Genomic DNA, 16,032 nt, shown 5'->3' with positions numbered 1-16,032 from the left:
AAAAAAAAAAAAAAAAAAAAAAAAAAAAAAAAAAAAAAAAAAAAAAAAAAAAAAAAAAAAAAAAAAAAAAAAAAAAAAAAAAAAAAAAAGCAAATACTTTAAATATAGTCCATTTTGCCGTGGGGCAGGTGGATGCAAAAGAGGAGGTCTTGAGAACATTTTTGAAACCTACATGGTTTGATTCTTTCAGACAAGCAGAAAAAGCTGGACTCATTTAAAACGGAGCCAAGAATACCAACGGCTCATATGGTACTAGGAAATTCTGGCAATGAGTATGTCCCACAGGAGGCTGCAAAGASATTAGAAAAAGCAGTCAACTTTCAAAAGTCAAGAGGAACCACAAACCAACACTGAGTAGCTTGTGCCCTCTATGAACTGCTCTGGAAGATAAAACTGAACTGAGGAAGGGTGACGTGGGTCACTACCCAGAAATGACACATTGAAAACAGCACCCCCAAAATAAACAAATCCACTCCAAAGAATTGACAAAAATTTTGCACGGTTTTTTTTGTTTGTTTGTTTGTTTTAATATATATATATATACACACACAAGTTTAACTAGTGATAGATGTACCCAAGTATCTAATGAGTGAGCACAGTGTTCCCTATAGAAATTCCCATATTCCCAAAGAAAAGCCAGAATCAGTTTTGTGTGTGACTCTCTCTAGAAGCTCAGAGGCCAGGAAGGCAAGTCCAGCCTAAGCAAGGTCTCTACCTCGCCAGGCAGTACAGCACCACCTTCTCCTAAAGGAAACTGAAACAATCGTGTTTGCTTGTGAAGGTGGCAACTCAGGTGTTCTTGAGTTCAAGATGCAGGTCAGAAGATATCAACTGGAAGCCCTTCGAGTGTGTTAGTGAAAAGGGGCTAAAACTGCATCAGCTTTTCCCAGTTCTATCATATGTGCAAAATAAAAAGAAAACCAATTTTCTGTCTGGACCCCTACCTATAACCTTGTATTCTACCCAAAGACAAGAAGGAGATGCTGTGCTCCAGAGGGACCGATCACCACAGTACTTTGGAGTGTCATATGAGCCACAATAATTAAAAACTGGCCAAGCAAGGAGRGGGCACATGTTGCACCGAAAACGTGGTAGCTATTTGTTCTATTAAAAACGAGAACAATAATCAGCTACAGATCAGCTGCTTCATTCAGGATGCAGCTTCTGATCTGAGCTCTCAATGAGAAGGGGAAAACCATGAGGCACCGTATAATTCAAGAATATCATCTCGCACACATTAAAAGTTGCAGCAGCAGTTACACAGGCAGTTAATGACTTTTGGATGTTTCACTTCACAACATCAGTATTCCTTCAGCATAGGTTTTTTTCTTTTTTTTCTCTTTTTCCAAGAAATATCATATAAAGAGACTCAGGGAGCATAGCAATATGGCCCAAAAAGGCAAAACGAGTCTCACTTCCCTCAAAACTCCCACACGCAGGGAACATGTTAAGAGAGTGGAGTATTTAGAAGCCAGCAACACCGAGGCGGATTTAGGAAGGGATTTCACATGAACCTGCAATTATGCAAAACGGCCACAAGCGAACGTGACTGCRGCACCAGGCAAAGGCATCACCTCAAGGGCCCAGGTGCAAAGAGGCCCAGGGCATCGGTTTGAAGAATCTCCAACCATCTGGAGAGAAGGGATGAGCAAAGCGATTCCGAACTGGAAAGGATAAATATCTCTGTCAAGGCACAAGCGCTAGACAGACTGGCTGAGCAAGATGGGGATTTGATAACCATCTGTAAGCACAAGGAGGATACAAACACCAAGAAAGGAGTGGAGGAGTATAATTAGCCATGGGCACATAACTGTGAGTAATGGAATGAGACAGTGCAAAGGAAAGTTGATGGCGAATATTTCCAGTAAACTTTCCAGAAAGAAAACAGAAGAGAGAATTGACCCCAGCAGGAAAATGTTCCATTATGTGAACTGATGAACATGAAAAAAAAGGAAATGGAAAAACACACACACACTCTAGGAAAAATCTCTTGAATGCAGACAGATGGGCTAGGAAAATGCATATAACAGCAGTGAATAATGCAGTTATACTTTAAAGTGATTCTCCTCCCTTATTTAGGCAAAACACTTTTTTTCTTTAAGTGTGAAGACTTCAGCAGCAAGCGGGCCCAGCTGTAGATGTCTGTGTTTCTGCGCACACAAACACAAGCTTGATCCGAGGAGCGGAGCAGAGGGAAAGACAAGCGTTTAGGCAGGAGGCAAGCACAGCTTGGATACTGTTGTCTGCCTAATTGGCTACATTTGCTTCTGAAGATATTAATTTCTAAAGGTGTCACTGCCTGCAGGCAAAGAGAGACAGTCTTGGATAAAAARGGGGATTTTTTTCTATTGGAACAAGGATTATGAAGGGCCCTGTTAAATAACTACAGTGATAAGTCATACCATTCACTTAAAATATAGATCAGCCTTGGGCCTTACAAGCCCAGCCATCATTCACACTGAACACTAAATACGGATCGCTGTAGATCATCCTATATAAGCGCATAGGTTCTTAATGCCTGCTGTAAAGTCTCCGAAAAAGAAGTAAACTATTACATGCATATCACCCTTCCAACTGAGGTCTTTATTATCTTTATAGGAATAAGCCCAGCGGTGCAGTCAGATGCATGAACAACCAGGGCAGTAGAAAATCCTACAAAATTAAAGAGAAACTCAACTATTCCATAACCATCAGAGAACTAGTGCATCAGCCACTCTCACAAAGATTGCTGCACTACTACTACTACAAATCACCAAACGAATTATATTCTTAAAATAAATGACCACACAATTGCAGGGTTGCATTCAGCGCAGCATAAAATGGTATAAACGTAAAATCACAAGGTACCAAAATCTTCTCCTCTGAACCACAGTTCCTCAGCATACAGCTTCGGACACGCAGGATGTGAAACTGAGGGCTTCCAAGCACAGGGATAGATGGAAAAGGTATCTTYGGGGTGTGCTGCTCACAGCACAGTACAGCTGGGTGCCAGTTACTGGGCGAGTGAGGTGCCCCTATTCCTGCACCAGGTTTCAGCAGTGACAGACCCATCAGGCCCAGGTCTCTCAGAGACCTCATCTGCTCTCTGCACAAGCAGCCTGAGCAGATGAGACATAATATCTGGTGAGCACCAGCTCTATTTTAACCAAACAGCAAAAAACGCAAGTGATTTAGCAGGTAAATGAGAAGCTATCCTTCCTTTACTTCAAGAATTTGAATGGTGCCTCTTGGCTTGAGGGCAAATTAAACCCTCTGCATAATCCCTGAAGCCCCTTATGTATTCCTAGCCTACTGTACGAGTTCATTTCTACTGCTCTTTCTTGCCAGCAGGTCCCTTGTTCAAGTCTCCATCCCCCTGATTCAGTCCACACCAGTGGTCTCCTTGCAGAGACGGATGAGCGGTGCTACATGGGCAAGATCCGTGGACTCTTCCTACACACATGGCAGCTCRTCCCTAACGTGCCCTTGCCATTTGAAAACTTGGCTCTGTTAAGGCAGGATGAAGTAGCAAAAAAACCATTATACCACTGCAATCCAAAAATCAGTTTACAGACCTCTCTTACAAGTATTTTACTACAAGAGAAAACTACTCTTTTTACTTTCTCTTTCTTACCGCTTTGTCTTTCTTATCACTTCCTTATTTATAATTATGCTTTTCCTCTGGCCCATCTCTATTCAGCTTTTTTTAGCACCCTCAATGTAGAAATTTTTCTGAGACCTTTGAGAATATGAACGAATTTTAAGCCCATTCCCTGTCTGCTTCTCGGACATCTAAATCTCAAGCAACTATTGAAACAGTTTTCTTTTGCCGTTACAGCTAGACTCGATGAAGATGTGATTTTTCAAGCAGTTTGTTCCCTTACAGATTACTGCTTCAGCCTGTGTACAAGCAATACAGGTAAAGAACTTTCTTGTAGAAAAGTATCTCCTTTTTTAATGAAAAATCTCTTCTGATGGAAGTTCAGCTGTGTTTTATACATACAGCATATTTTTGGGGTCTGCTCATTTATTGCTTTTCAGATTAACAGTTTATTCCAAAGCTGCCTTTGAGAGGACCTCAATTTCAGAAACTTGCTTATCTTTATCATTTAGACAGACTGGGTATAGTGCTAGGTCTTCTACAACATTTTTAGCAGTTAAAAATTGATGCAAATGAATCATTTCCCTTTTTAGCAGTATCCTTTTCTTCCTTAATTGCTGTCTTTAACCTCCCATCATCCATTAAACCCAGTTTTCTCACAAGACAATGGCTTCTGATTTGCTTAAATAATTTATCTTCTATGTAGAGACATTAGATCTTCAAAGCCCACCTTGGATCTTTCAGCTTTCCTTTTATACTTGTTATGCTTCATCTTCTCTAATACCATCTGGGAGCTGGATTTCCAAATTTTGACCCTCCAAACAACTCCAACCCTCCTGACCTGGACAACACCACCCCTTGAGGAGTGCCCACGTGAGACATGGATTTACACTAGGTGCCAAGTTGTGTCCTGGCTGATTTCACTCTGGGCTCTGGGGCTCCTGCCAGCAACGAAACCTCTGCCCGAATCCCTCAGTCACTGCCACGTATCCCAGCTGGGTGAATGGGACTTGGTGGCTGTGCTGCTGGAACCAAGGATCCTTCCCCACAGGTCCACTGAGTACAACAGGAAATTCAAACTGTCTTTGCCACCCCTTTTCCAGAGGTGCTTTCCAGCACTGCCAACACAGCCTCGCTCTGCTGGCCTGGATCCAGGTCCCGCTCAGGCTGGRTCCTGTCCGTGACAGCAGCCTACGCCGAGCGGCTCCGAGGACAYGGGAGGCAGCAGCAGCCCCGGGCTGCCCACGGGGAAGTCGCTTTCGAGARCTGCCATTTAGCCAACAACTTATGCCCTGCTAGAGGGTTTATATCTCCAATTAAACTGCCCGTAATTCTCCTCTAGTGAAACTACGAACGTTTCTGACGTTATTTTGGAATCACTCTTTCCTAAAGCATTTTGATGTTAATTATATCATACTTGATATTACTTTCTCAACCACGGGCCCTTCTTRAACCCCACGATTGTGTCTCACTCAGCATGGAAGCTGCTGCTTCGGCTCCAGAACCTGCCTTTCCAAGGAACAGCTCCCCTAACCTTAGCTCCGGCATGCCGCGTGCTCGCTTTATCCGCAGCCAGTTGCCGTGGCCTGTTAGGGTAAAGGGGCTTGCGAGCCTTATTAAGCGCAATCCTCCCCGCATGGAAGGCCCTGGGCATCCCGCGCTGCTCCGGCTCCGGAGGCCGGGGCGGTTGCCATGGGGACGGCACCGGGCGACCATCTTCCCCATCAGCGGCAGGAACCGCGAGGGCCGCGCGCCATGTACTGCACAGAAAATGGAAACTGCTTCTGCAGCCTATAAAGAACGGGAGATGCAATCATGCTTACCRTAACAAAATACTATATACTACATATACATATATATTTTTTTTCTTTCTTACTATATCCCTTTGTTTTGCTCCAATGGAGCAAAACGCCTCTGAGGTAGTATGTTCCTCACAGTACCAAGCCATATCAAAGGGGTGTAAATAGAAAWCAAGTCTCACGTATAACATAATGCTTATTTAAGATGAAGCAAACAAACTGCCTGTAAATTAAGAAATTCTGACTTGATAATAAAAAGCCATTTTTACCTCACTCTGTGACTGTTCAAAAAAGCACAGTTTCTCTCCTTCATGAGCAATTTGGGCTAAAAATTAAGTTCATATTCCTTGTGTCATATCCTATCTGGTAAGACACACAGAACTTCTATACCTCAAAATCTGTCTTATTCAGATCTGCCACTGTACGTTCAAAGCAGTGTGATGGAAGAAAATCAATTAATATATTTTACAAGCCATCTCAAAGCAATCAAAGCAAGAGGCTTCCTAGTTGCTTCCTGGCTACACACCTAGACAGCAGCTGTGTCGAAACTCCAGCAACCCAACATTTTCTGCAAAAAAAAACAACCAAATCCCAGCGAACCTGCCACAAAGCAACTCCCAGAACCCTGCACAGCAGAACAGGCCAAAATTTGTTCCCCACTCACATTTTTCTGCACATTTTCTGCAACAAAGCAGCATGTGTGCAATGCACCCCGTTCTCTGCAAGTGCTAAAACCTTCTTGGCAACGCTGCACGTGGCTGCCAACTCCTGCTACGTGCACCTTACCAACCAGGCATAACCTCAGCCACTTCAGAATGAGCAGATAAGAAGAGATGGGAGACTAAAAAAATAAGTTCYGCACATTTTAAACAAACCTGTCCAATCGCCTCGCCCAGCCTCACAAAGAAAGTAAATAAATGCAACATCAAAAGTAAATATTACCCACAGCTCTCCGATAAGGAGGACATATCAACACCTCCACGCACTTCTCACTGCTGCTTGCACTTCGTGCAATCCTGTACCTCTTAAGGACATTCATACCCCATAAAAAGCACAATAAATTTGTGCGGGTCTTTGCCTTCAATATCCTACACAATTTTAGTTACTAGAAAAAACATGTTTTGCTAGCCAAGAGTTATGAGTACATGGCAGCTATGTAGCAACCTATAATGGCTTCTGCATTTCTACATTCGGGAGAGACAGCAGAAGCAATCAGCTCTCACATTCGGTGTGGCACACACTGTGCAGACACAGGGTATTCTTCATTCTGTAGAGCATTACTCTTCTACATTATCCAATGGCTCTAGAAACCTCAGATTTYGCAGTTCAACCTCAAATAAGGTACTACAGAAGAAACCCCCCTCGTCAAAAGTTAGTTTCGTTTTTTATAAGACAAACTTAAAAATTGCCATTTCCATTATTTTAAAGAATGATTTCTCTGTATCTTAGAGCTTACAATCCCTATATATTATTTTACATAGGCAATACCCACTTCCTAATATATAAACCTGAAGTCTAATAAAAGATCAACCTGAAAGAATGATGTGCTTCTCAAGGAAACTGCCCTTTTGTAATGAAGATTTCTGCCAATAGCAGACAGAAAGACCTTTGAAAAACAGGATGCTCCATATGCTGTCTGTACAAATTTCACAGCCTTGCTATTGAAATCATTCACTTTTTCCTTCCAGGCTACCATCRTTACATGACCTTGAGTAAAACGTGAAGGGGATATACAATGTGCAGCCTCTTGGGATACCATTCAATAAAACTTATAAGGAAAGAAATTACTGCTAGTTGTTTTTTTCAATCCACTTGTACATTAATGTGCTGAAATGCATACTTGGAGCCATTGAAATCCGATTCAATGTACCAATGCACATTTTACAGTACTTAGGAGGAAAGCTATTTTAATTTTGTTAGTTGTTCAGAATGTAAAATCCTGAAGGCAAAAAGCTTTCCCTAGAAAAGAAACAGAGCAGATCTTAAAGGGGAAAGACATTGCACCTCGCTTCCAGATGATGAAAAACAGAGCAAATCTTATGCAGCACGTGGCAAGCAGAGCTCCAATGGAAGGAACGAGTCAGCCGTGGCTCTCACACATGGCTAATACTGGAATTGAACTAATGACAGAAGATGCAGTATCTTGTTCATCAAATCCAAACACATCAGATCAACAGCACCACAGAGCACCACTACCCTGCTGCCAGTAAACAAGGGCTCCGAGGCTCTCGGCGATGCATGCGCAACGTGCTCCATGTTTGGCACATGCTCTTAGATATGCAGGATCACCAGATGTCCCAGCTTTCTCTTACCTGCAGACTAATGCATTAAAGCGTTCTGGATGGCGTTCCCTCTGAAAGCTTATTTGGTTGGAGACTGCACTTGATCGATTCCAGATGTGTGCCCCGTCCGTTAGACGAGAGATAGACGCAGCACGAGCGCAGAGGCAGCTCCGCTGATCGAGCTGGAGCTGTGAGTGGGCTGSTTGTGCCAGCTCCGGGCTGTAGGTTGGCTCCCAGGACGCAGCACAAAGTTATCCCTTCAAAACCAGCTCCAAGTGCTGCACTACATGTGCCCAAGTACAGCAACCTGCATTGCGTTAACTAAGGGGGGTCTCTATCTGGTAATGGGTGACACAAAGTTAATTTTCCTAGGTGCAAGGCACCCASTGTCCACTTGCTTAACAGCCTTTCTCAATGCAAGACGCTTTGCATCTCAAAGAATCAACAGAACATCCACCACCAGGATATCTATCCCCTGAGCCCTGTCTCAGGGACAGCCCTCGCCTGCACTCCACAATGGCAGGAGTCCTCCTCRCTTCCCTGCCCTGCTGACCCAGGTGGGCTCTGGAAGCAGCATCTGGAAGTGTGACCATCAAACGGTGTGTGGAGTCTGCACCACTCAAACCCACCCAAAGGGACACARGGGACGGTGCCGGTACAGCCTTCACGTGACATCTTTGGTTTCATMCTTGTGGTTTTTACTAATTACGCACACACACACCAAGAACTTGCAATCAGTGTGCTCTGAATTAAATTTCAACCAATTCAAGAAGGATTAAAAACCACAATTTTTTTTTTTGTAACTTTTTAATTGTAGTATTACAGAATTCATCTGGTAACACCTAATTATAATTCTAAATGAGCAGCAGTTAACAGAGCTCTTCAAGGGTACCTAAGCCTTGAACAAACAAGGTCAGGGCAGTTGTTTTACTCTCCTAAAAAGGAGTTTTTACTCTGAAACCTGCCAAGAGGAGGCTAGTAGGCCTTTGGGATACATTTATCCTCCCCGTTTCCGCATTGAAGCATTACACTTTGGAAATCGTAGGGAATATGACCCATCACGCACAGGACTTACTGTACTGCAGGATCCTTTGGAGGAAATGGGCAGCCCCGCTCCTGTCACAGCACATGCATCACCAATATACGTTCACTTGAAGTGACATGTGCCAACATTATGTCGCTCTCGGGGAAGGTACGAGCAGCTCCAGCTCCAGCAAATACCATCATCCATCAGAAAGCAAAACCCACAAAGTGGGATGGATGGGGGACACTTTTGCACGCAGAAGCCAAAAGGCTCTCGCTGCAGCAAGGGCAGCCCACCAACCATTTGGGAAAAAAAGGCATCTCACCAGGGGGAATATTTCAAATCTAACATTCGCTGGCAAGAAGACAGCTGATACTGAGGACAGAGCCACAGGTTCCAGGGTAGAAATTCCAGGACATTTCCCATCAACTTGGAGGTTGTCCCAGAAATTTCCTGCAAGAATCCTACCTCACCAGTCTGTGACTACCAAGCTCTACGTGATGGATGCCCAGGGCATGTTTCAAATGTGACTGTCCCAAAACAGCATCACAGCTGCAGCATTTAAGGGCTAAACAGGCAAAGAACTGAAGCCCAGGGGCTCTGCTTTGCTTTAGTGTTTTACATTTTGGTGACACTCTAGGTTTAAAATTTATTTTTTTACATTTCATTCTTTAAAAAATTTAATTAAGTTTAAGTAAGAGGGGAAAAAAATCCCAATCTAAATGAGGCAGCATGCAGGGTAATTTTCTTCCTCAGAAGGAAGGAAAGGCTCTGGAAAAGGCTCTACAACAGTCATCCATCCATCCATCATCTTGTTTTCCTTTACTACTTTCTCTCTGTCTTTCAGCAACAGGGAATCTCAGAACTCCCAGGAAGCAAAACAGGAGGAATGTGGGCCATCCTCTACTGGAGGAAGAGAAAGAAAGACAACAGGAATTTGTGTCATGCAGCTGGTGTCCCCTCTGCCTGCAGGAGTAATGCAGAGTATGGTTTGAAGTGGGCATAAAGACACAGAAACACTAGGAAAAGTGTCAATGATCAGTGATCTAAATGGAAGAGCAGAGTACCCAGGGCACTGCCAGGGCTCACTCAGCAACCCACCTCTGGGAGATACTGGCAGTGGATCCTGTATTTTATGCATGCAGGTGGTTTATGAGAAACAATTCCTCCACCGCCCTTTCTAAAAGCGCAGCTGAAGAGCTGTTCCTCGCGATGAAGCTCACCCTGTCCTCAAAGCCTGAAGAGAAAATTCCTGGTAGAGGAATGTGCTGCACTGCCAGGAATGCACCACTAAGGGTTGGCAAATCCCCTGCCCACTTGGCAGGGCAACCACACCAATAATTCAGTTAAGAAGCTGCTAAGACAACTTTGCAGGGCCAGCAGGCTTTGTCCCTCCTAAATGTCACATCTGATGGAATTTCTATCAGTGCAAAAAAATCATWAAAAAGCACATATCCTTCTTGATGGCGCTTGTCAAGGAAGGGTGGGGTGGCACAGCTAGTGAACCAAAGGCATCACCTCCAAAAGGTGGAAACGCTGTCCCAGCAGAGCCTGCTGCAGAGGAGCGCCCAGGGTGTCCCTCCCGGGGCGCCGCGGCTGGCCCAGCCGCCCGGCCCCGCGGCAGAGCGCCCGGCCCCGCGGCAGAGCGCCCGGCCCGGCCGCCGCTTCGCCCTCCCCTGCGGTGCCGCTCTCACGGCCACGGGTTTGCCCGGCCCTCGCACGTCTTCCTTCCCGCCCCATCCTGAGGAGGGCTGCATGCCATGCTGCTTGGTTGCGTCTCTCTTCCTTTGGCCACGTAGAGGATGAGCAGCCGCAAGCTCGATCCATCKCCCATAAAATAGTGAAGAGGAAGAAGCAACACAGAGGCAACACACAGCTGTGGGAACCAGCCTAACTTCATTATATCTTTTAAAACCGATCGGCAAACAGTGGGAAACCCCACAATCCCCAAGCCCTTTCTAGAGCTTCTCTTAAGTTACCGAAGACAGAAAAAAAGCTACAGACACTCAGCCCTTTATTTTTAAAAATGTTCCACTTGAATTGATCGCGCTCCATGCAAGTCAAACTTTATTTAGCTGAACGAGAATCCCATAAGCCGCCCTTTCCTCACCCGAGAGTGACAACAGCTAGAACAGCTAGTGCCTTCTTGCTTTACTGAATTCACTAGATTAAAACCAAAAGCAAAGTCATCTTAACTTGAAAGGACTTTTAAAAGAGCTCCAAGCAATTCTGCTGCAGCAGCACTTTGTATTTTGGATTAACGACAAGTGGTCTTAACCCCTCAGAGCTCACATAGGCACGAGCCCCCATGGTCCTAAGCATTTAAGGCAGCCTGCAGGCTCTAAAATGTTATAGCAAGCTGAGAGTTAAGTTGTACACCATGTATAACCACAGTAATCTGAGCTTCTCCCTTCAAGTTAAAGAAGTTCAAGGTTTAGATATTTTTGTCCGCAAGAAAGGACCTGCAGAATTTGGTAAATTATCTCAGACCTTCCRCATGTCTCCGCTGCAGTTTGCCCTCCTTAGATCCCAGGCTCACAGGGCAAGAGAAAGGTCAAAATCCTGCTATAAAAGTCTAATATTATCATTAAAATATTGAGCGTTACTTTTCAAACATTTCTAGTTGGTATTAATATAGAAAGATTTCTATCTGCAGGGATTTTGTAAATTTGTGATTATTATCACAGCCTTTTTGAGCTCTTTTTTAAACAGGATTTAGCTTGCTGCTTGCCAATAGAGCATATCAGGAGCTAGAAAAAAAATGCAGCAGCAAGTCTCTCGAAATGAAATATTAAAAAAATACCCTGTCACCAATAACTGCTTCTGCTTGATGTAGTTTGTCATTTTTCTGGACAGCTGAAAGCCTTAGGCAAATGTGCAGGGAAAAACAGCAAACCATCTCATCAGTCTTTTGTTTATTAAAGCCCAAGTTTATTCAAGTGGCTTTGAATCCTGAACTAGACAAAAATCTTGTGAACCAGTTTATTCTTAGCAGTAGATACTGGGGGCAGAGAAAAATCAAACAGGGCCCTTACGTTTATTAACTTCTAAAGCAGCCGTTAGATAATGAGCCCTTTCATCTCCACACGCTCTGCTTGAGAACAGCGAGAAGAGACATCCACCAGGACGACGTCAGCTCCAGCGCCGTGCGGCCGCTATCAGAGCATCTCCCTAAGTACTTGAAACACCCCTTGTGAAAAGCATTCCTGGACACAAGGCTCTCCTAATGCACTCCCTTCTATAAATACCACCTCCTGAAAAACTGGGAGTATCGGGATTTTACATGGCTGACATGAGCAACAAGATGAGCTCATCCGCTGCTGGTCAAGTGGCTGCTGTCTGCATGCCACATTAGCTGCCCTGTTTTAARAGACTCCTTTGGAGAACGTTTAAGGTAGCTAATTAGTCTCTCTGTCCGCTAAACGCTGAACTCGAGAGACGTTTTTCCCCCAGCAGCCACATCTGCCCAGCGGGGCGCGGGTAGAACCTTCTAATCCATTTCGTGCAAGCTCCTCCTCGGCGAGTGTAACAGCAAAGGACTGAGGTAGCAGAGAATTACTGAGTGAATATGTGGTATTTCACTGCTAAACGACTGCTGACAGCTGGGCAGGCCCGTCCTTTGCTTGTTACATCCAGCCAGAGGGCCCAAAAACGTTTTATGGCAGGGACAACTGGGACGTTGTTACTCCTCCTCCGGCRGGGCTCTTCACTAGATGCTCTAGACCCCACGTCCCGTAGTGAAGCTCCGTGCAGCGCAGACCCCGGCGATGTCCAGCGAGGAGGCCTCCGCTCCAGCTGGCTGCGTCATCTCGACTGATCCATTAGTATTTGGTCAATGACAAGCAAAGTACAGGCTTTCCTCYCCTCAAGACACTAATCTATTACAACTGTACAAGGCAGAGTAATTAATCAAAAGTCTATCATAGCACATGAAATGAAAATGGCTCCAAGTCGTGCCTGTATCCATTAATTAATTATTAAAGGAACATTAGCTAAAGCTTTTCACCTGCCATTTAAAAGTTAGGGGCTAAAATGACATGACACTTGTACAACCAGCACGGCAGAGTCTACTCATGTTCATTGATCTGACTGATTTTGTGACAATATTGGCATTGTTTCTATGAAAAATGTCTGGAGAGCCCAAGCAGCAAGTGCAGCCCTCAGTACCCATGGCTGTAGAGATGCTGGAGGAGCCGGCAGGTCCCGGGCGCCTTAACCCCTCCAAACACAACGAGCATTTGCAYGTGCTCGCCTGACACTGGCACGTTTGTTTCCACACCAAGTCCTCAAGCGAGGAGGGAAAGGCTTCGTAAGCAGGAGAGCATCGCTAGAAACCACCGACCGTGCTGCTTTCAGCTGTGTTTGCACTGCTCTAATCAATGGGAGCACTTAGCAGTGATGAGAACGCACCGCCAAGGCACAGAAGAAACACACACACCAAACCCTTTGTGTGGCGGCTGCATCTTCCTCCAGAGCCACCAACAAATCAAGATCACCACAGGCACCACGAGGCGAAGCGCCGAGAAGGCTGGTGCTTAATTAAGCTGCATTAAATACGCACGGGCTCAGAAAAAGGCAAAAATTGCCTCAGTGGCACCGAAGCCAAGAGCGCCAAGAACAGACAGCAGACGAGCAGCTCCCAAGATCGCTGCTATTTCTACCTCTCCTGATCTGAGCTCGAGCCTAATCGTGCTCGCTGAAGAACAAGCAGCAGTTGTGCGGACACTAAGTGCCCTGTCGATGAGGCCAAAACAGATTTGCTCTATTCAGAGCAATTACTTTGGGACCTAGCTGTGAAGCTGGCACGAATCAAAGTCAGTCCCATACATTTAGAACACAAAACACCACCTCAGAAAGGAAGAGCTGGCAGCACAGCCTTAGTAATAATTTAAGAGCCGCACGCTTTAACATTAGGCTTTCCAGAAACGGAGAGGCAAGGCATCGCTTCCATAAAACACCATAAACCTGTAACAGGCTGCTTCTCATCCTTACAGTCTCTAAAATGAACTTTTATGAATGTGAACGCTAACAAAACTCATCCCATCCATTTTTTCATCAGGCATCTATATAACAATCTATATTCAATTTTGAGGAAAATCCGTATTTTTATGGGCAGGTGTTATGAGCACTTGAGGAACAGCATGTTCTCAAGAACAGTTAGGAACTGCTGAGATAGAGGGTCAGGGCAGAGACTCCCTCAAGCCGGGGGTCCTTGCTAACTGCAACCCTCACAGCTCCAACTGCAGACTCGTTAAAGGCAGCACATTGCCAAACCAGCATCAGCCCTTCTGGTACTGCTGGAAGTGAGAACCCAAACTACAACTTCTAGTCTCGTTCCTCATCCTTCCCAGTCTTTTCTCTTCTTGCTTCTTCTCCCATCCTAGCTAAACAGCGAGGATACGGGAACCAGGCTGGATGCCAGCCAGCTAAGGTTTTCAGGCTTTATTTTTAATGCCATCACCTAAAAATACATTAGGTTTACTTAGCTTCCAATCACCTCATTAACACGGCTGGGAAGCACCTAACATAAGCTCTACTTATAACAGCACATTTGATAAGATAGCTATGTTTTTACTTACTGAATCACCTAAAAGGTAAATCTCTAGAGATAAATATCTGCTATTAGCTGTTAACCAGCAACTTCCCCTTCACTATAGAGGAATAAATTGAGTTTTTCTCTGATAACCTGTGACGTTAAATGCAGATTGTGTGTGCAAATAACTTTTAGCTACATCTGCATTTCTGAATCACCCATCACAGCTTTGTTCGAAACCTTTAAACTTTTACAATTCTCAATATATAGGTCCAAGAGAAGCTTCTAATTCCATCTGTCCAAGCCATCAAGTGCGCGAAGGAAAAGACATACTTGGAGTTGATGCCATAATCCCACCCGCTGCATTCCAAATGCAGCTCACAATCTCCTTATGTTAAAGGGCTTCTCTTTCCCCGGGGGCCTTTCCAAGATCGAGCGACCAGATTTGCTGCGCGCTACGAGACGGCATCACGAGTGAAGTATCTAGAGAGAAGGTTCCCTAGAGCTAGGGACTGTCTGGCATAAGAGATCTCGTTAGACATCTTCCTCATTGCGCCTCGCCAGCCACCAGCTTCAGCGGCTGATCCTCTCCAAGCTTCACTGAGCAAGCAGACCTCACTTAATATGACTTCATTCGCACGTTTTTGTGCATATTTAATCTTTATATGCTTGTATTTTTGTAAAAATGATACTGAGCTCGTGTTCTGTAGACAATTTTCTTTGAATATCTCCGGCGCTCAAGGTGCCCTCCGCTTGGAGGCCGGCGCAGCGCAGCGGAGGAAGAGCCCGGCCTGCAGTGCTTGGGCAGGCCCAGCGCTGGCTGCAGGACCACGACCTTGCCAAGGCCTCCACTTCTGCCCCTTACGCTCCCCAGTGAAAATCCCAGCACGTATCTGCCTCCCGACACTATTTAGACAGAACAGGTTGTTTTAAGTGCCACAAAACTGCAAAGAATAAACTACTGCCAGCCTGAAAACAAGAGGTTGCTCTGGCTACTAGGTTTCCAAAATGGAAGCTTCTAGAGGGAATAACCTGTAGCAAAAAAAATTATTCTTAGCTTCTTGAAATTCCACCAAAACTTTCAATTTTATTATGAGAATGCTGAAGTGTCACTTCAGATGAAACCTGGGAACAGTTTGAATTCCATTTTTTCCACCTTAGAAAAAAACCTGGAGATATGTGACTTATCTCTCCTAACCCCACCACAGCAGCAGTTCAGCTCTAGCAGAACAAGATAAGAAATCAAAATGGTCATCTACCCAGCGACAGCGCATAAGCACCGTATTTATTAGCACTTGCACATCCTGATTTCAGGCTAACCTGTGTCTTGTAGGATAGAAAAGCAGAGGTGACCATTTAAAAAAACCACTGCCCTCGAAATGTCACAAAACAGAAGAGAACAAATGACACCCCCTGCGAGAGATCTACTTGCCTGCATCTTCGCTGGCGTTTACACAGCGCCACTCGAGGAGCATCATCTCGGCTCGTGCCTTGGGCGGCCGCTCCGAGCGCGGACGCGCTCCCGGACAGCGCGACCCGCCGCCCCTGCGGCCCGCGACAGGGCCACCATTCTGCAGGAGAGCACTCGGGCGGCGCTCGCCTATAATTAAACCCCAACAATTAGCTGGGATCTCGGCGGGACCGGCGTGTCACCTGTTAACGGGGCTCGGCGAAGAAGGGCTGAAACTGAACGTGGCAGATGGAGCTATATATCGCAGGCATCTCTGGAGAGCGGATTTGTAATGCAAAACACCGAATTCAAGATGCGACCCATGGATACAAGGAAGCAATCAGAACCAAACTGATTAAACAAG

The 16,032-nt window shown here is 45.1% G+C and overlaps 1 protein-coding gene across 1 annotated transcript in view; it reads right to left on the bottom strand.

Annotated features, from left to right (window-relative positions):
• Nucleotides 1-16,032, bottom strand: part of PTPRF (protein tyrosine phosphatase, receptor type F) — a 259,306-nt gene that overhangs the window by 224,267 nt on the left and 19,007 nt on the right. The gene's annotated exons all lie outside the window — the stretch shown is intronic.

Source organism: Nothoprocta perdicaria, unplaced genomic scaffold (assembly GCF_003342845.1).
Source record: "Nothoprocta perdicaria isolate Ctin4 unplaced genomic scaffold, notPer1 scaffold_0, whole genome shotgun sequence".
Taxonomy (NCBI): domain Eukaryota; kingdom Metazoa; phylum Chordata; class Aves; order Tinamiformes; family Tinamidae; genus Nothoprocta; species Nothoprocta perdicaria.
This window is presented reverse-complemented; position numbering and strand designations above follow the sequence as displayed.